This window comes from Lissotriton helveticus, chromosome 5_1 (assembly GCF_964261635.1).
Source record: "Lissotriton helveticus chromosome 5_1, aLisHel1.1, whole genome shotgun sequence".
Taxonomy (NCBI): Eukaryota; Metazoa; Chordata; class Amphibia; order Caudata; family Salamandridae; genus Lissotriton; species Lissotriton helveticus.
In genome coordinates, this window is record NC_136065.1 from 984,560,373 (window position 1) to 984,585,422 (window position 25,050).

Consider the following 25,050-nt stretch of genomic DNA (forward strand, 5'->3'; position numbering starts at 1 on the left):
AGTAAAATGGCAGTGGGGGATAGCAGGAATAGCGTGTAGGCAGTCACAAATGTCGGTCCGCAATGTTAGTCCCGGTGATCATGAAGTGAACGATAGGCAAACTTACAGTTGTTTGTTTTGGTGGTCCGTGGGTCCAGGGGCTGGGAGTCAACTGGCAGCGTGAGTGGCCCAGGCCAGGCTCCTCAGGCCTCTGAGGGTCTCAGAGGGTCCGCCCTTAGTCCGGTCTTTGTCCCGGGATAGGTCCCGCACACGCGTCCCGCTAACGCGTGGTCTGCCCAAGTTAAATGCGGAACCTGGTTTAGGGGGCGGAGACACAGGAAGAGGCAACAGGTGTGCTCGCTGGAACACGCACAGCCTGATGGGCCTCGCAGTCCCGTCCTCCAGCGCCTACGGTCTCCCACGCAGCTTCAATGCCCTACGGGGCTCCTGGCAGGCAAGACGAGGGACAGAGTTCCCAGACTTCAGAATTCACAAAACTCCTCGGCGAGCGGCACCCGCGGAGCGGGGGCCGCGAGGAGTATAAGGGCACAGGCAGGGGGGCGGAGACACGGGAAGAGGCAACAGGTGTGCTCGCTGGAACACGCACAGCCTGATGGGCCTCGCAGTCCCGTCCTCCAGCGCCTACGGTCTCCCACGCAGCTTCAATGCCCTACGGGCTCCTGGCAGGCAAGACGAGGGACAGAGTTCCCAGACTTCAGAATTCACAAAACTCCTCGGCGAGTCAAAAGATCTGGGTTTAATCCATCACCGTTCTTTAGCCCACTCTGCCACCCCAGTTCAGACATGGCTATATGCAAATCAGTCTGACCCTGTGCCTCATGGGAACAGTCCAGCCCGAACTGCCAAGCCATGTCTTCCCTGGACCGGAAACAAGCTTCCAAGGACCGGTTTCTGGCATTCCGGACGTCTTCAGCCCGGCTTGCTTGAATCCAGTGGCAAAGTGAGCAAGGGACTCACATCTGAGCATACCCTGCCACACTTATGGCGGCCAAAAGCGGTACAAAAGGGGGTGGTGATGGACGGAGCATCTGAACCAATCAAACACTCACACCCAGTCAAAAGATCTGGGTTTAATCCATCACCGTTCTTTAGCCCACTCTGCCACCCCAGTTCAGACATGGCTATATGCAAATCAGTCTGACCCTGTACCTCATGGGAACAGTACAGCCCGAACTGCCAAGCTATGTCTTCCCTGGACCGGAAACAAGCTTCCGAGGACCGGTTTCTGGCATTCCAGCCGTCTTCAGCCCGGCTTGCTTTAATCCAGTGGCAAAGTGAGCAAGGGACTCACGTCTGAGCAGCTGAGTAGACACTGATCATAAGAAATACACAAAGATGTGCAGAGAGGCTCAAAGATGCCAACTTATAGAAAAAAAACTAAAAACTGTGCGTCTCTCTCACACCTCTTCAGCCATCACACTGCTAAGCGATACATCCCATAAGATTATAGTCTCACCTCGAGGCTCATCACGCATTACATGAAAACTGTAGGAATTGCCATATTGTGTGTGGTATACACCCAGATTTCTGCCTTGACTGTTTTTGCTGTCTGCAGAACTCTGTGCACTTTATCCCTGCCATTCAGCGCTAAAGTGTGTGTGCTCCTCCTTTCAACATGATGAAATTGTATACTCTTAATTGGCATATTTAATTTACAAATAAGTCCCTAATATATGGTTTAAAATGTACCCAGGACCTGCAAGTTAAACGTTACTAGTGGACTGCAGCACCTATTGTGCCATCTAATACAATGACAGTGTAAAACATATTTTCAGGACTACCACTGAACCCTGACTGTGGCAGTTTTAACATTGCAATTTGCCCCATCAAACTCTTTTGATAGGTCAAAACCTCCCTCAACCATATATCACATATGGAGGAAAAAAACACAAAGACAACATCAGTCCAACCACATACTCTACCTGGTGTAGCTTGTTGCCCATGTAGGCAAGCGCTTCAGTGCCGCACATAGAGGTACTAGGTGCTACATAAATGCTACAATACACGTCTTGAACGATACAGACAAGCTAAAAATGCGTCTCAGAGTGATTACCAGAGGGTAAGCTTAAGTGCAGGATTCCACCCATCACTTTTTCTACTGTGCATCTCAAGTCTACCCTCATCTGTCTACTTTGTATTTCACTGCTTACCTCTGAAACCTGGGTTTTACTCTGCCTACCTTAACTTTAACACCTGGCCATGGAACAACTGTCTAACCACAACATAACTATATTCTACAACGTATCTGTTAATTTGCAGCAATTAACAGAGTTTTAACAAAATTCGGTATCTCCGCCTAATAGTGAATCCAACTGGGCACCATGGAACCGGACAGTAGTAGGAACAGTTATCTGGCATGGAAGAGGTTACTTGCGCCACAATTAGGAAATTGCAAAAAAATACGTTGACTGGGCCAGTCCCAAGAATTGTGTAACGGTTGTATTTATAGAATAAGCTATTTTAAACAAAAGTCTGTACAGCAACGAAATACAGAAGTAATGCAGCACATTTCTTTATAAATCTGCAGGTGCAGTACCAGGCTAGCTTACCATGACAGATGCGGCTATCATGACAAAGAATGATGAGGGGGACCTCACAGGGTCGTTGAGATGACATTGGGATATGGAGCCTCGCACCTCTAGGTCACTTGCTCCCGTCCAAAGCAGTTTGGCAATGACAAAGTTATTACAGTTATTCTGTAACATGTCAAATGCGCTGTCAGCAAAGACCAATTAGCACCGGACAGGAGCAGGCTCGCGCAGCTCAAGCGTCACAACGGATATATCGGCAGGGAGGCCAGCGCGTGGATGACCCTGGAACTACTTCTGTCTTCCGCGTGAAGGTTATCCCAATGGGGCTCAAGAATATTGATGGCCGCGTTCGAATACTCGCTCTGCCATAGCCCTGGCGGCTTTTAAATGAGTGGAGGAGCATGCAGTCTGAGGTGCCGTTAGATCATCCCCAAACACTGCATTGTTAACGGAAATATCAATAAACATATACGCTGCCAAAGCAGCTCAAACGGCGCAGAGCACGCCAAATTAGCAACAAGTAAAATGTAAGCAGAGAGAATGAAAAAAAAGTATATCTAATGTTTCTGTTCCAATTGTTAGAACAATTGATCTCATTTAAATCCTTTCATGTCAAGTAGGGCTCGCAAGCTGTATTGATTGTCTTTGTTTCTCTACTCGCTGGAACGTAGACCCGCGGTTGAATGGGGTCTTCCTCGCACGGTTTTCAACTTCTCGTCATATTTTGTTGTTTAAAATTGCATGAGCTTGTAGGCTAGGGCAGCTACGTATTCATTTTCTCATTACGTAATGTCACCTCGTGTGAGCTAAACTAACAGCACTTATCACTATCAGCAGAATAAGGGTTACAAAACAAGCCTGTTTAGAAAGTCTTGAGTGTGTTCTTGTTTAAAGCACGGTCATTAAAAGGGCTTAAAATGAGAAAGCCACCCATCGCACACAAGACAGAGCAGGGAGACAGTCTTTAGGCAAGCTACTGAAATAAATGAAGGAATGGTCTATAGAATACGTTTGCAAGATAAACTGCCTACATGTCCTTTAGCTACCAGTGGGGTGCGTGGTAAGCAAGTACAGAAAACGTTAATTTTGTAGTTTTTGTTTTAAACTGGGTGGGGTATTTAGTATTATAGAGGTATAGAGCATTGTGTAGCGAACGTCCTACTACTTCAGTTCTACCTCCTTTGGAGCTGAAGCACGGGGAAGGGTTCTGTAGTATATGTTGAACAAATGCGCCGTCTTGGGGCAGGATGTTCAATTCTGTTGCTGAAATGTATTTGTTGTTGTTTATTCTGGTTTACAATATCGCTGAATGCGCTAGTCCTCAGTGCTTTGCCGTGGAAGTGGGCAATCATACCGCTGCCTGTTCATGCATATGCTCGGTCTTGAAGTCTCGCCGGTCTTATACCCTGCTTGCCTGCATCCAACTATTGCTTTCTCCTCGCCTGCCGGGGTACGGAAATTGGAAAGAGAACTTGGAAAATGGGGCTGGTGCTCACTGGCAGTTAGCAGTTTAAGTGCAGTGACGGCAAGAATGCACACCTTGTGCCGGAGCATGACTGTTAATCCAGCGTTTTGACCTTTGCTTCTGGGCCCAACTGATAACGAGGATTTACCTCCTATACTGGATCATTTACTACTACTTACTTACTTGCCATCTTTGTCCTCCAATGAAGCTTTTCCGCCGTCATACTGAGAGGAAAGAGTTAGCATATCTTGTCTGATCAATATTAATAGTACAGCCAAATTGACTACACAAGGAGGTTCAGGAATCGGTAGCCAAATTCAACGGTGTTTATTACAAATTAGTAATCAGATTCAGGTAGATTAGTCGTAAAATGAGACTATATAGGTACAGTATGGCAAGTGAGAGACCAATCCTCCTAAAAAAGTTGACGAACAAGAATCAGACCTACAAGTAGCTCTGTAGCCGCAATACAAAATAATAACATGAGTATCTGATACTCGGGTACAATTTGGATTGGTCGTCTCTAGGCATTAGCAATCTAATCTCTCATATACAGGTTTAATGCACATAAATGCTCACAGAGCAAATCTACAGAAGACAATAGGAATCAGGCAAAGGAGTATGATTAGTAATGGCAATACCATTGCAGAAGCTCAGTCAAGAGTCTTCAATAGGACAAGAAATAAGTGTAGGTCTGAAACACAGGAGTAAATTAACGGGCCATGGGAAAAAGTCTGTAAATGTCAATTTTAAGGACAATGGGTGTTGCGTGCATAGTTCGGGTAGGAGTCCAAGGAAGGCTCTGCATAGAACATGCAGAAAGGGGCTCAGTAAGGAAAGTCCAGTGTGCGGTCTACAAGAAAATCCAAAGTCGTCATCCTTTGTGTGTTTCTGCCTCCCTTGTCCATGGCAAACAGTTAGTTATAAACTATAGAGTTTGTCTGCAACCTCCCTTTAGTTGCATCATCTATAGAAGTCCAGTGCATTTGTTTCAATATCAATAAGGATTCACATGATACAAACAATGCAACAGTCCATTAAAATCCCACACCGAACATAGGAACACTGGTTTGTTCACACACTCAGGCTTAAGTACAATAGTGCATTGTCCAGCCATAGGTTCTCATGTGCTCGTCGTTGGATTCCTTTCCCAGACATGTATCTATTTTTGTTACAAGAAATGTATCTATTCTAAACTAAAAAATCATGAGAAGTCCTACAAAGAAAGCAAGTCAGCAGAAATTAAGAATGCAGTAATTTCCCACAGTATATAAATCTCTTACGGGGTTACCCAGTATCCCTCAGAACCTGGGCAGTATATTTTAAATATAAACAATGGTTCTGTCCGGTATGAACCTAGTTGCCTTAAATCATGTATAAATCCGAAATTTCTTGAAAACAGTGCTTCATCATATTTTACATCAGATGTGGTTATTTACATCAACTTATACATACAAAACCAAACCAAGAAAAGAAAAAGAGGGTCATAAAGGTTTTAATCACCAAGTCTACTTATCCGTAACTTATTTCTTGTCAGGACCCACTATAAATGCATAGAGAAATCAACAATCACATGTTATTTTACAACTGACGGCGCAACACGACAAGTGAGTGAATTTGTGACAATTGGTGCATAGGTGACAAAAAGTGATTTATGTACAAATAAGTGAAAAGATAGGGATGAAGGCAAAGAGCAATTAAAAGGCCAGCTATTTCCTAATGTCAAAAAATCATGTAGTCCAGTGTGCTAAATTATTTAGCATTTGTATCCTGGATACTATCAACTGGTCCTATGGTCTAATGTCGTCGACGTTTCAACCCTAATAACGCCTGGTTTGCAGGTCTGTACGGGTCTTCCTCAGGACAGGAACGTGGATAGGGGTGTAGGCGCCTATTAATCCAGCGCTGGATTAATATTCAGACCGTGTCTATCGAGTTGTCATCAAGTCAAAAGATTAATCCTGAATGGTTATTTCCAAATAATCAAGCTCGCATTACTTTGCATGATTCGCCATGTGAATAGGCACTTGGAATTATTGGGCGATAGCTGTTCGCTTGTTATCTGGCCATCGAATCCCTCTCGGTGTCTGTTGACATATTCTTAGTTAAAGATCAGCCTCACTATATTCAACGATCGATTCCGGTAATTTTCATGAGTAAATCTATTCGTGGTCACAATCAAGCGAGGTCTCCGGCAGCAAACAAAACATTAGAAATAAAATAACCAATACTATAGTTGCAGTAGCAAATACTCCTGCACATAAACGTTTGCATCCAAGGGATTTTGCATTAGGCTCTATGAGTTCACTAGTGACAGACTATTAACTTTAGAAGATGCAGCACAATTATTTTTTAAGTAAGTCCTCATTTGCACAGTTCAAATGCCTTTTCCAAAAGTTCAAAGTGCAACTCAGTAGATGCACAGTTCGAATTCACTGATGATTTCTCCAGAACAGGCTGAGTCAGTCTGTCTAGTGGCAATGCAATTTCAAATCTCGGTTCACCCACAAAGTTCAGTTTAAGGAAGCTCAGGTGTATGTGAATAGTTATAGCAAAATGTGTGAAACGCTCTCTCCCAATCATCTGCTCCCAAGTAAGTCCATTCAGGTGAGGAGTACTTCGGGCAGGGTACTATTGCGCTCTTAGATTTATTCACTGTTGGCCCTTCTTCCTCGCTGTCACTCTGCCCACATTAGCCAGCACCATCTAGGATAGTGCAGGGCACCTGCACTTCAGTCAGACAGCGTCTTCCTCTCTCCTGTCTTCTGGGCCATCACCGGGTACAACTCTCGTTACTATTGCACTAGGCTCTTCGCCAGGGTCAGAACCTCAAGTAGTCAACTCTACTGAATCAGACCTTTCTGTACCAACAACAGCTGACTCTCTCAGACCCCCCCTTCCCATCAGGCCAAATGAGTGCTGTCCCAGCAGCTTGATGATCGCCAACAGCTTTTCTAACCTGCTCTCTCTGTCTAACTGTAACCACTGCATCATCAGGAACAGGTGCGGTTATATCATCAAGGGGACATGGGACTCTAACGTAACATAACATAACATGTGTATTTGTAAAGCGCACGTTCACCCGTAGGAATCTTGGCGCTGAATAACAAATGTTTATTGTTACCCAACTCAATGGTACTCATTTTATCGACCTCACATGGATGAAAGGCTGAGTGGACTTCCCCGGGATTTGAACCTGTGACCATGATGTCGAGCACAGGCCCCTGCAGTTGAAGCATTAGTCCACTGAGCCACCAGACGCTGCCCACACTTAGCTCTGAAAGTGTGGCCAGCATGTCCCTAATTCAAGAGACCACCACACTTTAAAGCAAGAGGTAACCAGAATTACCTGGTATGGCCCATGCCAACGAGGTGCCAAGCACGACTTGTCAACAAACTTATTCACCATAATCCAGTTGACGGGACTGAGGTCATGTGACTGCCCCTGATGAGGCAGGGCAATAGCCTCTCCTACCTTGGGAGACACCGAACACACCACATCGAGTCCTTTACAGTAATCAAGAATAATTTCATCAGTAATGTTCACAAGTGCATTTGTAAGTACAGCTGGTTTTCTCATAGCCCTTCCGAAGAGGATTTCATGGGGCAACAATCCTGTCGTTCTGTCCGAAGTGCTTTGCAGACTCAAACACAAGATAAAATGCTTCACGCTACTTCGGAGATGTGAAAACACACACTTTCACCAATCTGGATTTCACATGCCATTTACTTGCTTCACAATGCCGGGAAGCCTCCAGTTGGATACTGCAATGCAGTCTTTGCTCAACTGGTAATGATGCACATGACATCTTCAGGACCTCCTTGTTCGATTAGTTCTTTCTTCTGACTCTAGAGAAATCGGAAAACCGAAAGGCTGTATTTTGCCAGCCTGCCCATAGCTAGAATGAGGGAAGCTCCTGGAACCTTCTAGAACAGGGGAGGTGACACCAACTGCCACTGCCAACTGTCGCTATACAAGGAAAGGGAGGGAAACTTTCTAGTCAGTTGGGGCATCACTGACCTGGGGGACCCACTCAGGAGATTTAGGCGGGAGGGCTTAGTCAGGGACTTATGCCACTGGGAGTGACAGGATTTAGGTGCTGCCTCTTAAGTTGAGTGAGGTATCCTAGACTAGCCCCCTGATCTGGCCCAGCGGCAGGGGAACACAGGGACCATCTTCAGTGACCTGAGGGAATTTGTAAGCCTCCAACTCAAGCCCCCCCCTTCAAGAAACCACCTCATAAGGGCGCAGAACCATCCAAGCGCCGAGAAGACTACTTGCCTTACCTACAGAGACTACTGGGGGATCGATCAGGTACCTGACTGGGCTGCCCCTGCGCACTTCCTGCCTCCATCTGGGCCTATGCTGTCCTGCCTGCCTCCCCCTGACTGAATTTCTCTGATTCCCATCCTGCCTGCATCCCCACGAATTGCCTGAGAAGCGGTGTAATCTGCTCCCCTGTCGAGCGCTGTGTCATAGACTGCCTGTCCTGTCAAGAATGGCTGGGTGTACCCCCTTGTCATGCCTGCCCCGAGCACTGTAAAGTGGCCCCCAAGCGCTAGATTGCCCCCACGTTTATGCCCCTTGTGAAGCGCTTACCGAGACTGGCCTTGCAGCGCTCTGAGGATCGAGTTGTTGGCAGGCTGACTCACCGCCACAGCCCGGAGCTGATCGCGCCCTCCTGAGGCGCTTGAGGAAACCCCTCTGCCATCGCGGCTCCAGCGCCGCATGCACGACACCCCGAGGCGCTTCCGGCCTCCCAGCGCCACTGCTCGCATTTCGCGCTGTGCCCTGCGGAGCCAACGCCTTCATCTTGCCCCCCCCCGGCGGCCCCCGTATGTCAGGAGAGGGCCGCCGCACCGAGCGAACCAGGCTGCGCTAGGCCTGAAGCCATCCCTTGCCTGTATCACGTGACGGGGAGCGCCGCCGCGTCATCGGCTGCGCCCCCGCCAGAGCCGCGCAGCCATTGGCTGCCAGGATCGAGTCCCTCGCAGCGAGGCCCGGCACCCGGAGAAGCTCAGACTCGTCGCGGAGGGGGCCGTGGAGCACGAGCGCCCCCTCCGATCTGCCCCACACGCTAGGCCTGCCCCGCCACGGGCGCCGGTGCCCCGTATCTGCCCCCTTCACAGCGCTGGGCCGAGAGAGGCCCACGGGAGGGCCGGAGCCCCTTCCCCATCCCCAGAGCCATCGCAAGGGCCCCGAAGGGCCGAAGATATAAGGTAACCCCCAGGGGAGGAGGGCAGAAGGCCGGACAAGGCCCCGAGTTCGCCCCTCCCCCGGGAAAACAGTGACTGGGCCCCGTTGACCCCCCCCCTTGAACCTTCTGGTGACTGAGAGGCCCTGATAAACATCTAGGTTACTCGGGCCAATTAACTGTGCATGCCTGAGGACAGGCTCCGTCTCAATTAACTGTGTATGCTTGATTACCTGTTTATGCCTGGGGGCAGGTTCATCCTCAATTAACTGTTTATGCCTGATGACATGTTGATTTATCCAGCAGTGGATTAGCCCTGCGCAAGGGAGTTGTTAGCCACACTGTACTGATTTACCTGTAATGGTATTCTTATAGGATGAAATGCTCATTCTTGTTCCTGAAATGCTAGTTCATGGTTCATGAAAGTATCCCCTTTGCCTGCTGAAAAGGTTATTGCGACAGGCTATGTTATTTGATGAATTGCTAACTTTGCTCCCATGATGAAAATGCTTTAATGAAATATTCTAGGAAATGTTGATAAATTGATTACCCTGATCTTAATCCTATATAAAAGCTATTGATTTTAATCAAAAGTACTGGTGTGGTCTCCATTATTGCGCACACTTATTGTCTCAGTGGATGAGTGTGTTGTGTAGCTACTTTACACGTAAGCCCCTGGTTGCCTACCTGCTCGAGCCAAGCTACCCCCCAGGGAACTGGCGGTCCCAGTTCTTACATTGCTGGCGAGCGGTGGGATTCAGGACCTGTAGCTACGCAGCACCCTCCAGTGGGACAGAGTGCGGTGCAATTCGTTGGACACCTATTGTGCCTACAAGCTTACTCAATTGACCCCCCCACTGTCTAGCCTGCAGAGTGTGTAAGGACCTGTGTTGACCCAGCATTGTTGCCTACGTCCTAGTATCTTTCTTTCAAGTTATCTGGGTCCCCACCTGCCAAAATGGAGTTCCAGCTGGCTGACCTTGATGAGTACACGGTAGTGCAGTTAAGGGAATTTTGTCAGGGGATGGGGGTGCCGGTTGGGCGGAGAGCCGCAAAGGAAGAGCTCTGCACCGCCTTGAGGGCATGGGTAAGGGCCCACCCAGGGGAGAGAGAGGATGAGGAACAGGAGGGACAGGTCACACAAAGGGAGGCGGGCACTCCAGAAGACCCAGGCCTGCTCAACATTAACATGTCTGACAATGTGTTGCCAGGAAGACGTTCCGGGGCAGGGAGTAATGTATCCAGGGGGAGTGCGTCGTCGCAGGAGTATGAGGACAGGAGGGAGGAGAGGCGATTGAAGTGGGAGCTTGCCAAGCTAGAGCACGAGAGGGAGAGAGAGAAAGGGAAGATAAGAAGTTTGCTATGGAGGAAAAGAAATTGGCGCACGAGCTCCAGCTGAAAGAAATGGAGCTGCAAGCATTGCAGTTGGGTGCGCCAGGAAGTCCTAATGGTGGCAGCGTACCAGGGGCTCAGCAGGAGCCCAGATTCTGGTTACCTAAGGAGGTGATAGCGAGCTACACCAAGGGGGATGACATTGCTAGGTGGTTGGAGGTGTATGAAGTTGCCTTGACCGCCCATGGGGTGCCCGAGAAACATTGGGGAGGTGGCCTGTACCGTTATATACCTCCAGATGTCAGGGACACCCTCATGTACTTGGAAAAGGCAGACCAGTTCAGGTATTCCCCCATGAAGGAGGCGCTCATTAAAAAGTTTGGCCTCAACCCCGAAAGGTATCGCCAGAAGTTCCGTGCCAGCCATAAGCTGTCCACGCAGAATTGGGTGGATTTTTTTGACTATGCCCGTAAGGCTCTGGATGGTTGGGTGCGTGGCAGCGAGGTGCATGATTATGAGGGCCTGTACAATCTTTTTTTGAGAGAGCACCTCTTGGATAAGTGTTTTCCGGAGCTGCGCCAACATCTGGTGGACGGCAAGCTTACTGATCCCTGTGAGCTTGCGGAGGAGGCGGATACCTGGGTCAGCACCCGGGTGTCACACAAGGGCCCCGGGGGAGATGGCCCGAAAGGCTGACAGGGCGCCCCCAGAGGAAAGAGGGGGGAGATAAAAAGACTGAGTTCTCACGAGGCCCACAAACTAGACAGTTTGGGAGAGGAGTAGGGACCCCACCTCAGTCCCGTTCCCCAAAACCCACTTACCCTGACAAGAGTCAGCAACCAAAAGTGGTCCGGTGCTATGAGTGCGGAGAGGTCGGACACTACAAGGGAGATGCCCAGTGTCGCAAACGACCCCCAGTCCCCACTGGTGGCAAGAGTCCCGGGGTGGCAGTGTAGCGCTTGGGATGGAGCTGCCCCTAGATAGGGAAGGGGAGTGGACAGGCCTGACCCTGGTCTCACTTGGGGATAGAGAGATGGTCCCAGTGACGCCCTTACTATCGAATACTGCTAAGTACCAGCAGAGGGTGAAGGTCAATGGGGAGGAGGTGGACGCTCTGATGGACACAGGAGCCAGCATGACCACCGTAGTGAGGCGGCTGGTGTCCCCTGAGCAGGTAGTAGCTGATGTGTTCCATCCGGCCGTGTTGGCTGACGGCAGTATGAGCTACTATCCCGTGGCTCAGGTTCCGTTTGAGTGGGGAGGAGTGAAAGGCCCGTTGAGATAAGCCCTGCCTTGCTTGTGGAGTATCTGCTCGGTAATGACCTGGAACATACCGCCTGGAAGGAAGTAGAGTTTAAGGCCCACACTGAGATGCTGGGGTTACCAGGTTGGACTTGCGTGGTTACGCGGTCCATGGCTGCCCGGCAAGAAGCTCAACCCGGGTTGGAGCCTGAGACAACGGCCCAACCCAATGCTGGTCGTGAAGAGGAGAGTGTTGTGGAGGACACACCCCGTGTGATGGATGGGGAGCCCGCGGAGGTACCCCCGGAGTCCGTGGAGGTGGATGTTGTTCCCGTGGGGGACTTGCCGACCCTTGCAGAGTGGCATGTGGAAGGAGGGCCTACCCGGGAGGAGTTCTGTCGGGTGCAGAAGGAGTGCCCCACGCTTGAAGGCATACGGCGACAGGCCGAAGCCCAAGCGACTGATCAGGAGACCGGCAGTTTTCACGTGTACTGGGAGGATGGCCTCCTTTACAGTGAGCTTAAGGTTCCGGTGCATGGATCCTCGAGGGCCTTAGTGGTCCCCCAATGCTACCGGGCCTTTTTGTTGGAATTGGCGCATGAGATACCCTTGGCTGGACACCTGGGCCAGGACAAGACCTTGGCGAGGTTGGTCCCGCATTTTTATTGGCCCAGGATGAGAGTTGCCTCTGACACCTATTGCAAGACTTGCCAGGCAAGTGGCAAGACGGGGACCAAAGTGAAGGCCCCATTGGAACCGCTTCCGGTGGTCGGGACCCCTTTTGAGCGGGTTGGTATCGACATCGTTGGGCCGTTGGATCCTCCGACCTCTGCGGGACACCGGTTCATCTTGGTGTTAGTGGACCACGCCACTCGGTACCCGGAGGCTATTCCTCTGAGGACCGTTACTGCACCTGTGGTGGCGCGGGCCCTGATGGGGATATTTACCCGAGTGGGATTCCCCAAGGTCGTGGTGTCGGACAGGGGCACAAACTTCATGTCGGCCTACATGCAGGCCATGTAGAAGGAGTGCGGAGTGACCTATCGGTTCTCCACTCCTTACCACCCCCAGACTAACGGGCTCGTAGAGCGCTTCAACAAGACCTTGAAGGGGATGATCCGGAGCCTACCAGAGGACTTGAGGCGGAAATGGGACATCCTCCTCCCTTGCCTGCTGTTTTCGTACCGCGAGGTACCACAGAAGGGAGTCAGGTTCAGCCCCTTCGAACTGCTCTATGGCCATCCCGTTAGGGGACCCCTCAGCCTTGTCAAAGAGGGGTGGGAGAAGGCTTCGCAGAAGCTTCCCCGTGATGTCGTCAGCTACATGCTGGCATTCCGCAGCCAGATGGCCAAGCTGTGGAAGGAAGCCTCAGACAACTTAGAGGCTAGCCAAGCCGTCATGAAGAAGTGGTATGACGGACAGAAGGTGTGGGTCATGGAGCCTGGGGAGCTTAGTTCCCTCCAGGACCGGTGGACTGGTCCGTACGAGATTGTGGAGCGTCGAGGCCAGACCACCTACGTCGTGGATTTGAAGACCCCCCCCCCCCATCAGCCCCATCGGGTGCTCCAAGTCAACCGCCTGAAGCCTCACCATGAGCGATCGGAGCTTGCTCTCCTCATGGGGACGGATGGGAGCAAGGAGGAGGAGAGTGAGCCTCTTCCTGACCTTCTGGCGGCCCAGGAGAAGGATGGTTCAGTGGAGGGAGTTGTCCTGTCCAAAACCTTGACCCCAGAGCAACAGAGGGACTGCCGCCTGGTTTTGGCGCAGCACGCCTCGTTGTTCTCCCTCACGCCGGGAATTACACATCTGTGTACCCATGATGTGGACACAGGGGACAGTCCGCCAGTAAAAACCAAGTCTTACCGGCTGTCCGAGAAAGTGAAAAACAGTATCCACGGTGAGGTGACCAATATGCTGGAGCTGGGGGTGATCGAACCCTCCAGCAGCCCGTGGGCTAGTCCGGTCGTGCTGGTGCCGAAAGCGGCCCCACCGGGCACCACACCAGAACTTCGGTTCTGTGTGGATTATCGGGGATTGAACTCTGTCACCAAGACAGATGCTCACCCGATCCCACGGGCAGATGAGCTGATTGACTGGCTGGGAGCAGCCAAGTACCTCAGCACCATCGACTTGACATCAGGGTGCTGGCAGATTGCCATGGCCGATGGAGCCAATGAGAAGACAGCGTTCTCCACCCCCGAGGGCCACTTCCAATTCCGAGTGATGCCTTCGGGCTCAAGAATGCTATGGCCACTTTCCAGCGGTTGGTGAACCAGGTGCTATCTGGCCTGGAGTCCTTCTCAGCGGCGTACCTGGATGACATAGCTGTCTTCAGTAGCACCTGGGAGGACCATCTGCAGCATCTCCAGAAGGTGCTGCGGGCTTTGCAGCGTGCTGGCCTCACCATCAAGGCTAGCAAGTGCCAGATTGGACAGGGATCTGTCGTCTACCTGGGACACCTGGTGGCGGGGGTAAGGTGCAACCTCCAGGCCAAAAATGAGACCATCATGGCCTGGGAGCCCCCCAAGACTCAGGCTGAGGTCCGAGCTTTCCCCGGCCTCACTGGCTACTACCGCAGGTTCGTCAAGGGATATGGCACCATCGTGGCCCCCTTGACCGAGTTAACGCCCAAAAAGCAGCCACGCAAGGTGATCTGGACGGCTGCTTGCCAGGAGGCATTTGAAACACTGAAGCGCGCGATGTGCACCACTCCGGTGCTGGCCACTCCGGACTTCCAGAAAGAATTCATTGTGCATACGGATGCCTCAGAGCATGGCGTAGGCGCCGTGCTATCGCAGCTCAACGATGAGGGCCAAGACCAACCTGTGGCCTTCATCTCCAGAAGACTCCTCCCTCGGGAACGGCGATGGAGTACCATCGAGCGAGAAGCCTTCGCTGTGGTCTGGGCCTTGAAGAAGTTGAGGCCATACCTTTTTGGCTCTCACTTCCTGATTCAAACCGACCACCGACCCCTTCGCTGGCTCATGCAGATGATAGGCGAAAATCCCGAGTTGCTAAGGTGGTCCATTTCCCTACAGGGGATGGACTTTAGGGTGGAACATCGGCCAGGAGTTGACCACGCCAATGCGGACGGTCTCTCCCGGTTTTTCCGCCTTAGTGACGAGAACTCCCTAGAGGTTGGGTAGCTCTCCCCACTTTCAGCTGGGGGGGACACATGTTAGACCTGTCAGCCCTAGGGTGGTCTTTCCCTAATTTTTTCGCCCTTGCCTCATTTTTCCCACCTTCTTTTTTGTTGGCCCTTAGGTCTCCGGGCACCTTTCCATGGCCAATCCATGTTAAGGTGCAGGTGCTCTCTACTCCAAACATGACTGACCCCTGCTACTGCAGCGTGGTCTTTTTAGGCGCACTCTAGTAGCCAGGAGCTGGCTGGAACCCTTAAACAATGTAGCAATGCCAGCCTGCCAATAGCTAGAATGAGGGAAGCTCCTGGAACTGTCTAGAACAGGGGAGGTGACACCAACTGCCACTGCCAGCTGTCGCTATATAAGGAAAGGGAGGGAAACTTTCTAGTCAGTTGGGGCATCACTGACCTGGGGGACCCACTCAGGAGATTTAGGCGGGAGGGCTTAGTCAGGGACTTATGCCACTGGGAGTGACAGGATTTAGGTGCTGCCTCTTAAGTTGAGTGAGGTATCCTAGACTAGCCCCCTGATCTGGCCCAGCGGCAGGGGAACCCAGGGACCATCTTCAGTGACCTGAGGGAATTTGTAAGCCTCCAACTCAAGCCCCCCCCCTTCAAGAAACCACCTCATAAGGGCGCAGAACCATCCAAGTGCCGAGAAGACTTCTTGCCTTACCTACAGAGACTACTGGGGGATCGACCAGGTACCAGACTGGGCTGCCCCTGCGCACTCCCTGCCTCCATCTGGGCCTATGCTGTCCTCCCTGCCTCCCCCTGACTGAATTGCTCTGAGTCCCATCCTGCCTGCATCCCCTCGAATTGCCTGAGAAGCGCTGTAATCTGCTCCCCTGGCGAGCGCTGTGTCATAGACTGCCTGTCCTGTCAAGAATGGCTGGGTGTGCCCCCTTGTCATGCCTGCCCCGAGCGCTGTAAAGTGGCCCCCAAGCGCTAGATTGCCCCCAGGTTTATGCCCCGTCTGAAGCGCTTACCGAGACTGGCCTTGCAGCTCTCTGAGGATCGAGTTGTTGGCAGACTGACTCACCGCCACGGCCCGGAGTTGATCGCCCCCTCCTGAGGCGCCTGAGGAAACCCCTCTGCCATCGCGGCTCCAGCGCCGCATGCACGACACCCCCGAACCTCTTCCGGCCTCCCAGCGCCACTGCTCGCATTTCGCGCTGTGCCCTGCGGCCCCAGCGGAGCCAATGCCGTCATCTTGCCCCCCCCCCCGGTGGCCCCGTATGTCAGGAGAGGGCCGCCGCACCGAGCGCTCCAGGCCGCGCTAGGCCTGAACCGCGTGTATTTAACAAGGACCCCCTGAAAGTGCGGATACCATAGTTCCAAGGCCAGGGAATAAAGGTTTATGACAAAAAACAACCTAGGCAACTATACTAAAGCAATGTAGTGGACACATGGACAAATGGCTACAAAATATTAAGAAAATATATGTTTTATTATAAGTTCTATGAAGACACAACATGTAACATGATTAAAAAGAAAGCAGTGAACATAGGTAAAATTATATATCACACAATGTCAATTAGAGAATTCATACATTTGTAACAATTATTATAAACACATATTAAGCAAGTTAAAAAAGTAAAAGTGGCAAAATAGGGTCTCTACGCGCGTTTCGGCGAACCAGCGCCTTCTTCTGGAGTAGCCACACAAGCTCTAAAAAAGAGATACATGTAAAAAAGTGCATTAATTATACATCTTTAAAAATACAAAGAAACCATATTACATCCTATATCCTAACATTGTAGCCAGTTTGTCCCATCTTTGGTTCATAATTATTTACATATCCTTTTCTTTTCATTTCCTTGCATTTATCTAGAAAATCATTATGAGGGTGAAATAGTTGGATAGGATATCATACTTCATGTGAGTCTGTTGCTTAATTTCGAATCTTTTGAAGGAACAGAGTGATAATTGCCCAAGAGTAAGTTTCTAACGCTTGATATTATAGTCGTGCGTAGGCTTCTTCGCAAGATTTATTATTCTGATAATGAGGGACACACATTTTATTTGTATGCATCATTTCTAGCTTAATATTTCTGGACTTGGAATAGATATCGTATAGATATATGGTACTCACAAATAATGTTGAACGTTTGCAAAACAAATCGATCAGAAGTATAATTGATGTCCAAATAGGTTCTAGGTAGAAGATGTATTCTGAATTCTTAAGAAGAAAGAAAGGGGGGGGTTTGGAAAAAAATGGTATTCCTTTCAATTAATCTATTCATTCTCAACTGCCTAAAATATATTGATTCAGGTGGGTAGCTTTTTTTGGATTACCTTATTTGATATATCATATCGTGGTATAACCCGCCAACCGGATGTATGTCCTGGATGAATCTAGTTCAGTTTTGAAGTTCTCAGATTTCTGTTTATGCGAATGAAGAGAGACATCATAATCCTTATTTGATTATTTTATTTATTTCAACCAAGTTATATATGTCGTGTGCCAACTTTATTCTTTAAATATCTGAAAGGAGGCATTTTATCATCGGTTTAAGGTTTATACATCAGGTAGTTTGGCATAATTTGTCTATTGCAGAAAAGAGGTTAGTTACTGTCTCCATTTCTTTGTCCATTTTTAAATTGATAACCATTCTAGATAACACGCTTACCTCAGTGGTTTCATGAATCGTTGATATACGATAAATTATTTAAAAGATCTCCCTGCCTATTGGATATAATGGGAAAAATTAAGACCAATATAAGGATCATATGATGGATTTCAATTCTCCAGTACTTTTTAAGTCTCGAAGGAGATAAGATATCTTACCCGAGATATTCGGCAGAGCTCTATGTAGAAGGGTTAAAAAGATCTCCCTGTCAAAACAAGACGGTGACTAATATAAGTACATTTATTATGTGTAACACTAGGTAATACGGTTAATATATATGGGTCGTATTTTCCCGTTTTTTCTATACATTAGTGAAGGGCTTACCTTAAGATTTTTTTGAGGAGATGTCCCAAGGTTATGGTAATTTGTTTAAAAGATCTCCCTGCCTATTTGGGAAAAACGAAGATAATGAGGGGGAGTATAAACTTGGTCAGCTTTCTATTATATAAAACGTTAAAGGAAGCGGGATCTCTTACCCGAATAGTTCGGCAGAGCTCTTTGTATAGAAGGTCAATAATAGCCCAGTCTGTAAGACATAACAATGATTCATACATGTAAGTGCAGCGTATTAAGGGTATCAAGGGTCATACTGAGCAGTCGATTGCTTTTCTATTTCTGCGCTAGCGGGGGCATTTCTCACCTGAACTTGAACAGCTGGGCTCTAAAGAATCCGGTGGCGGGATGGAAAACGAAGGATGGCGGCCCGACAGCGACGAGTGGTGTATTCAAATGCGGGTTTGCTGGGTGAAACTGATTGGTTTCCGCTTAGCTTATATAGCGGGATTTAATAGGGTAAAATTACTTTCACCCGTGAGAGTGATCTGGGTTCAGAGATGGAGATAGGACTCTTTCTCACATGGATATAGAAGACAGATTTTCTTATTCTGTGTCTTCACCTATGAAATGTATTGGAATATAAGCAAGTTTTATTTTTTGCACAAAATAAAAAGACAGAAAGGTGGTCCAATTGCGAGATTGCCGGTTTGAGGCTTATTAGTTTCCGCTTAGCTTATATAGCGGGATTTGGAAAGATAAAAATATTTTTACCGGTGAGATTGGTCTAAGTTCCGAAATAGAGATAGGACTATTTGTCATATAGATATGGAAGACAGATCTACTTATTATTTGTCTTCACCTATGAAATATGCAAAACGTTAAAAAGTATTATTTTTTATGAAAAAGAAACAACAAAAGTGATCTGTTTGAGTCGATGTTTATATATATAACAAACAAATAATTAAATAATCTTAAACGAACAAAAAAAGGGGGGGGGGACCTTTTCAGGTTTCATTTGATCAATGTCTTTATATAAGCGACATGTGATATGGTTAGGTTGGAGATATCGTCAGCTTTTTATTGGATTTATTTAACAGATGATCCTGAAAGGTGGAATGGGGAATAGATTGCCATTTAGTTCATTCGTGTAATTTATGAGCAGACGATCTATTTCTCATCACATTAATATATATGGCATATAACAGGCAAAGAGGTCTATCTTAATCGATGTCTCTATATGAATGGTCTTTAGATTCGTAAAGTTTTGAGCTTATTCCCAAAAATTTTTGTTGGGTCTAATAGTAAGTGTTTGGGACGTATAGAGAGAAGAAAGAAATAACAATACAGTTCATTCGTGTGGTTCTTTTTAATGAGAATGATATTCTTATTAATTATGGTCGGGTTTCTAGTGTACTCTGTGGAGTCTGGTAAGGATTATCTAATTAAAAGAGGGTTTTTTTCAAAATGATCAGAGGTGTTGCTTCTAAAATGTTGAGTGCACACAATTTGAACATCAATTGTTGTCAAATGATTGCATGTTCCCACGGGATTTCACTATTCAGACCTTGGCTAGGCCTGAAGCCATCCCCTGCCTGCATCACGTGAGGGAGAGCGCCCCCGCGTCATCGGCCGCGCCCCCGCCAGAGCCGCGCAGCCATTGACTGCCAGGATCGAGCCCCTCGCAGCGAGGCCCGGCACCCGGAGAAGCTCAGACTAGTCGCGGAGGGGGCCGTGGAGCACGAGAGCCCCCTCTGATCTGCCCCACACGCTAGGCCTGCCCCGCTACGGGCACCGGTGCCCCGCATCTGCCCCCTTCACAGCACTGGGCCGAGTGAGGCCCACGGGAGGGCCGGGGCCCCTTCCCCATCCCCAGAGTCATGGTAAGGGCCCCGGAGGGCCGAATATATAAGGTAACCCCCAGGGGAGGAGGGCGGAAGGCCGGACAAGGCCCCGAGTTCGCCCCTCCCCCGGGGAAACAGTGACTGGGCCCTGTTGGCCCCCCAATGAACCTTCTGGTGACTGAGAGGCCCTGATAAACATCTAGGTTACTCGGGCCAATTAACTGTGCATGCCTGAGGACAGGCTCAGTCTCAATTAACGGTCTATGCTTGATTACCTCTTTATGCCTGGGGGCAGGTTCGTCCTCAATTAACTGTTTATGCCTGATGACATGTTGATTTATCCAGCAGTGGATTAGCCATGCGCAAGGCAGTTGTTAGCCTCACTGTACTGATTTACCTGTAATGGTATTCTTATAAGATGAAATGCTCATACTTGCTTCCTGAAATGCTAGTTCATGGTTCATGAAAGTATCCCCTTTGCCTGCTGAAAAGGTTATTGCGACAGGCTATGTTATTTGATGAATTGCTAACTTTGCTCCCATGATGAAAATGATTTAATGAAATATTCTAGGAAATGTTGATGAATTGATTACCCTGATCTTAATCCTATATAAAAGCTATTGATTTTAATCAAAAGTACTGGTGTGGTCTCCATTATTGCGCACACTTATTGTCTCAGTGGATGAGTGTGTTGTGTAGCTACTTTACACGTAAGCCCCTGGTTGCCTACCTGCTCGAGCCAAGCTACCCCCCAGGGAACTGGCGGTCCCAGTTCTTACACTGGCGGATTCATATTCAGAATCGCAGCGATTCTCTCTTGGGGCACCTTCTGTGCTCATTTCTCAATGTGGTGTCCTAGATACAGGACTTCTTTCTGGCAGAACTGCAATTTAGTAAGGGAGACTTCAAGTCCATTCTCAGCTAAGTGGTTCAGCAAGGCGATAGTGTCACATTTGCAAGTCTCTTGCTAGGTCAACGCCAGTATAAGTCATCAATGTATTGGACTAGGTCTGAGCGCTGTGGCATCACTAAAGATTCAATTCAATTCAAATCTTTATTCGGCACTTAAAAAGATACCATAAAAGTACATAGACAAATACATTTTTTATAAAAATACTTTTTAAAAAGTTTAAAAAGATTAAAAGGGCTAAAATTCATTACGTGCAAAAAAAAAAAAAAAAAAAAAAGGGGGACTTCCATAATAAGTCTCTATTTATGGGGCGTTGCAATCGGTTATTTTTCTTGTGTTCCTTAACCTCATTGCCACCCTGATGAAGCTTACTGTGCAAAACAATGTATGAGCATCTGGGGCTTCTTGCAGAAACTTTAAGGCCACTTTTGCTTGTCTAAATTTAGCTTTCCCCACTAGAAATTTGCGTCTGGGAACAGAATAAAATGGACATAGCAATACAAAGTGAAGGGTATCCTGCGGAGACCTACCATCGCAGCCGCAGGTACCCTTCGCCTCCAGTGTTAAAGTAAATCCAGAGGGGACAGAGAGTAGATGGTGTAACATGTTGAGCCTGAACCGAGTCATATAGAATCTATCCTGAGCGTTGTACATCACAGCGAGGTATGGTTCCATTCTGTGTGTCTTTTTCAATGAGCAATAGGATAAAACAGTGGGTTTGCACTTTTCGACATCGGCCCTGTTCGTAAGTGTCCATTCTGTAAAAAGTTTTTTAACCAATGTTTTATTCTGGGTGTTTAAAGATTCCGGTGCAATAAAAAAGTTTTTGCAGCCAATTGCCTCAAGAGAATCTTTTACATATTTCAGCCAAGGGATGTGGCCCGCTCTGTCACGGTTCAGACAGTCTTTGAGAATTTGTCTGGTGAGGCCCGCTTCTGGATTAGTCCAGATTTTAATCCAGGTCAGGAGTGGTCTGATTTTAATTCGATCTTCAATGTATGGCTCCCCTAGTTCTTCATGTGTGATATAGGATGGAGTACTCTGTGGCACTTTCAAGATTCTTTTGAGAAACTTGATTTCCTCCACCTGAATCTGCTGCAAATATTTGTTTGAGAAACCCCACACTTCTGATCCATAGGCTACTTTGGCGCAACAGATTGATCTATACAGATTTAGCATTTGCTCCGGGGACATCTGCCAAGTCTTCTCCCATAGCTCATTATGGTCCCTGATGACGCCACCAATTTCGCTGCATGTTTATCCATCAGGGGTTTAAAATTTAAATGTTCGTCGAACAACACGCCTAGATACGAGAAAGTCTTGACCTGGCCTATTTTGTGTGGCCCAATCTTATATGTGAAATTCATTTTTTCTCTGCCTCCCGCTGTCATGACATAGGATTTTTCCAAGTTTGCTGATAGATCAAGTTTGGCCATGAAATTGACAAATCCATCAATCAGCTTCTGGAGCCCCAACGGTGTTCTAGCTAGCAGCACCGCATCGTCCGCATAAAGCAATACGGGCACCGCTCGATGTCCTATTTGGGGGGAATCCACACACAATTTGGATAGTTCATTGTCCAGATTGTTAATATATACAGAAAACAAAAAAGGCGCTAAAACACAGCCCTGCCTCACTCCACTCGTACATAAGAATTGCTCCGTCCTGCTTCCCTCTTGGTTGTATTGGACCGTTGCAGAGGTATTCCAATGTAGGGCCTTCAGGAGGTCAACTAGCTTTTGTTCCGCTCCTAAGTTTGTCATTAATGCCCATAGTTTTTCTCTGTTTACACGGTCAAAGGCCGCGGAGAGGTCCATAAACCCCATATATATATATATATATAGCCCCCTTGCCGGCTATGATGTACTTGGCTGTCAAGAGGTATAGATTCAGGCATTGGTCAGTGGTGGATCTGCCCTCCCTGAACCCATATTGAATGTCTGTGAGGATTTGGTTCTCATCCGCCCATTCCTGTAATCGATTTAAAATAGCACGGCCCAGCACCTTAGCCGTAACGTCGATGAGGGATATTGGACGGTAACATTGTGGGTCATCCCGGTTCCCTTTTTTGTAAATTGGGACAATTGTTGCCGTTGACCAGGAACGGGGCAGTCCTGCCACAACTGCCTCGTTCAGGACCCTCGTAAGTATGGGAGCCCACAGCTCTATGTTGCTCAGATAGAGGTCAGGGGGTATGCCATCCGGGCCAGGTGCTTTGTTTTTACTTAGTCCTGAGATTGCCAGTTCCACTTCTGCCAGGGAAAAGTCTAATCGCGTAGTCGGGTTTGACCTTAATCCTTCATCATGGGTAAGTTGCCCTGTATAATTATAAAGACTCTGAAAGTGGGTGTACCATTGCTCTGGCAGAATGGTGTTTGTTAGTTTGGGCCCGCCAGGGTCCTGGAAGCACGGTGTGTTTATGACTTTCCAAAAACCTGACGCGTCTCCCTTTTCTGCCGCCTCCCTTAGTTCCTCCCACGCTTGTATTTGTAAGCTTTTTTTGCGGGATTTCAGGGCCTTTTTGTATTCTGATCTGAAGTGGGCTATTTTAGTGTTGTCCCTGGGGCGCGACTTAAGGCTAAGTTTAAGATTTTTTTGAGCCTTAGTGCAATCTTGGTCAAACCAGCGCGGAGTAGGCACTGTATGCTGCCTTTGGTGGTCTTTAATAGGCCATCTACATGACAAGCGATTTCCTCAAATGCGCTGACTACCATTGCTCCCTCCATACTGAGATCGAGACATATATTTATTGCTTTTTGCCCTGCTGTTATTAGGTTTCTATAAAATTTGTCTCCATCTGTCCTGGCCCAATTGATCCTCCTCCCCTGATACACCGCCTTTTCTATAGTGTCTGTTCTATATGATGGTTTCTTGCAGTTAATACATTTTAGTTCCAAAACCAGGGGATTGTGATCACTAAATATGCTTATGTCAATTGCCATGCTACTGGTGCTTCTTTTTATTGTGGGCGAAACCATAACAAAGTCAATATATGAGTGGCAGCCTCTACCCTTAAATGTTGGATTAGGGTCTCCATTGCTGCCTAACTCTATCAGGTCCATAGTATGGACCAGATTGTGCCTTTTTGTTATCTTCTCTAGTTCCCACCACTCTGTGGTATGTGCAAAGTGTGGACCTTTTAACACAGTGCATCGTGACCAGTCCTTATTCAGTGGTCTCAGGTTCTCACAGAGGTGACAGTTAAAGTCCCCCATGAGTATTATGCTGGGGGAGTTTGCTTTCTTATTTGATGATATATGGCCATCTAGACGGGAATCCAGTTCTTTTGTTACGTTCCCTCTTCCCATCATGCCCACCGCATTATACCAATTTAGCAATAGGAAATTAATCCCTTTAGAGCGGTACCCTATCGCTTGCATATTTTGTGAATCCCAGTCGTGGTTGAACCAAGTCCCTTGAATAAGGAGGTCTACATATATTATGAGTCCTCCAATCGCTCTCCCTGATGATGATCTAACAGCCGGGACGGAAAAACATTTAAACCCCTCCATGCTGTACTGATTAGGGTCGACCGCCCAGGTCTCTTGCAAGCATATGATTTGGAAGTTATTTATGTAATTCCGCCATTCCTGGGAGTCGTATTTGTCCGCCAGAACTGCAATATTCCACGATATAATTCTAAGACTATCCTGGCTATCCGACAATACAGATCCTTTCAATTCCCTATTGAACGAGTTTTCGTGTTTTCCCCTGCTGGTATAGTTTTGGTATAGGATGCAAGTGTAATATCCGTGTTACACCTTGCTCGTTTGGCTATTACCGTTTGATCTATTTGATCTATGTGCTTTGTCCCCCCTTTTTGTTCTAGGGCATTCCTTATGCAAGCCCTCCTACAGCCACTTTCTTCTAGGTTGATTAATGGGCGATTTCCCATACCTGGGGACCCTTCCCCAACTAACCTCATATCAGGATGTGAGATGCTAGTTTTCTCGAATGCGAGTCAGTCCACCTCATCCAGTGCGCAGAACCTATTCCAATGAGCATACTGGGATAGAAAGGGATCGTAAACAGGTGTGCCCTGATAGGGTGTATGCCATTGATGAAATCTGTGCTGGGGTTCTGGCTGGTTGACCCTACTCACAGGTGCCCTATTTGTCTGCATTGGTCTTTGGGGTATAATTGGGTAGAAGTATGATAAGTGTAGCGGGTGGATTTGTGTGTTTGTTCTACTAGAGGGTACATTACATATATAGTTCACTGCAGCAGTGTCTCTAAATTTGATTGTTATAATGTCCCCTGCTATCGTTTTTATTCCTCTCCCTATCCACTCCCCTCTTCTGACCGCAAGTATTTCGCCGAATATGTTTGGGGGTAAAGGTCTGTTTGCCCTTAACCATTGCACACATTTATTTTTTAACTCAAAGTGTGTTTCCCTTTTCCCCTCTTTCAGGGGGGGGGGGGAACTCCTGTCAGTACAACAACGAAAGGCAAAGCTTCCGGTGGAAGATGAACTGTTTGGAAG

At 48.1% G+C, this 25,050-nt stretch overlaps 1 protein-coding gene across 2 annotated transcripts in view; it reads right to left on the reverse strand.

Moving 5' to 3' along the window:
• Positions 1 to 25,050, reverse strand: part of GLRX3 (glutaredoxin 3) — a 191,025-nt gene that overhangs the window by 136,645 nt on the left and 29,330 nt on the right. The window contains exon 1 of one of the 2 annotated variants that reach the window (XM_078643493.1): positions 2,550 to 2,568. The exons of the other annotated variant lie outside the window; for it this stretch is intronic. The gene's annotated coding sequence lies outside the window, so the exon portion shown is untranslated. Of the gene's footprint in view, positions 1 to 2,549; positions 2,569 to 25,050 lie in introns of those variants that run through there. 2 annotated transcript variants of the gene reach the window in all.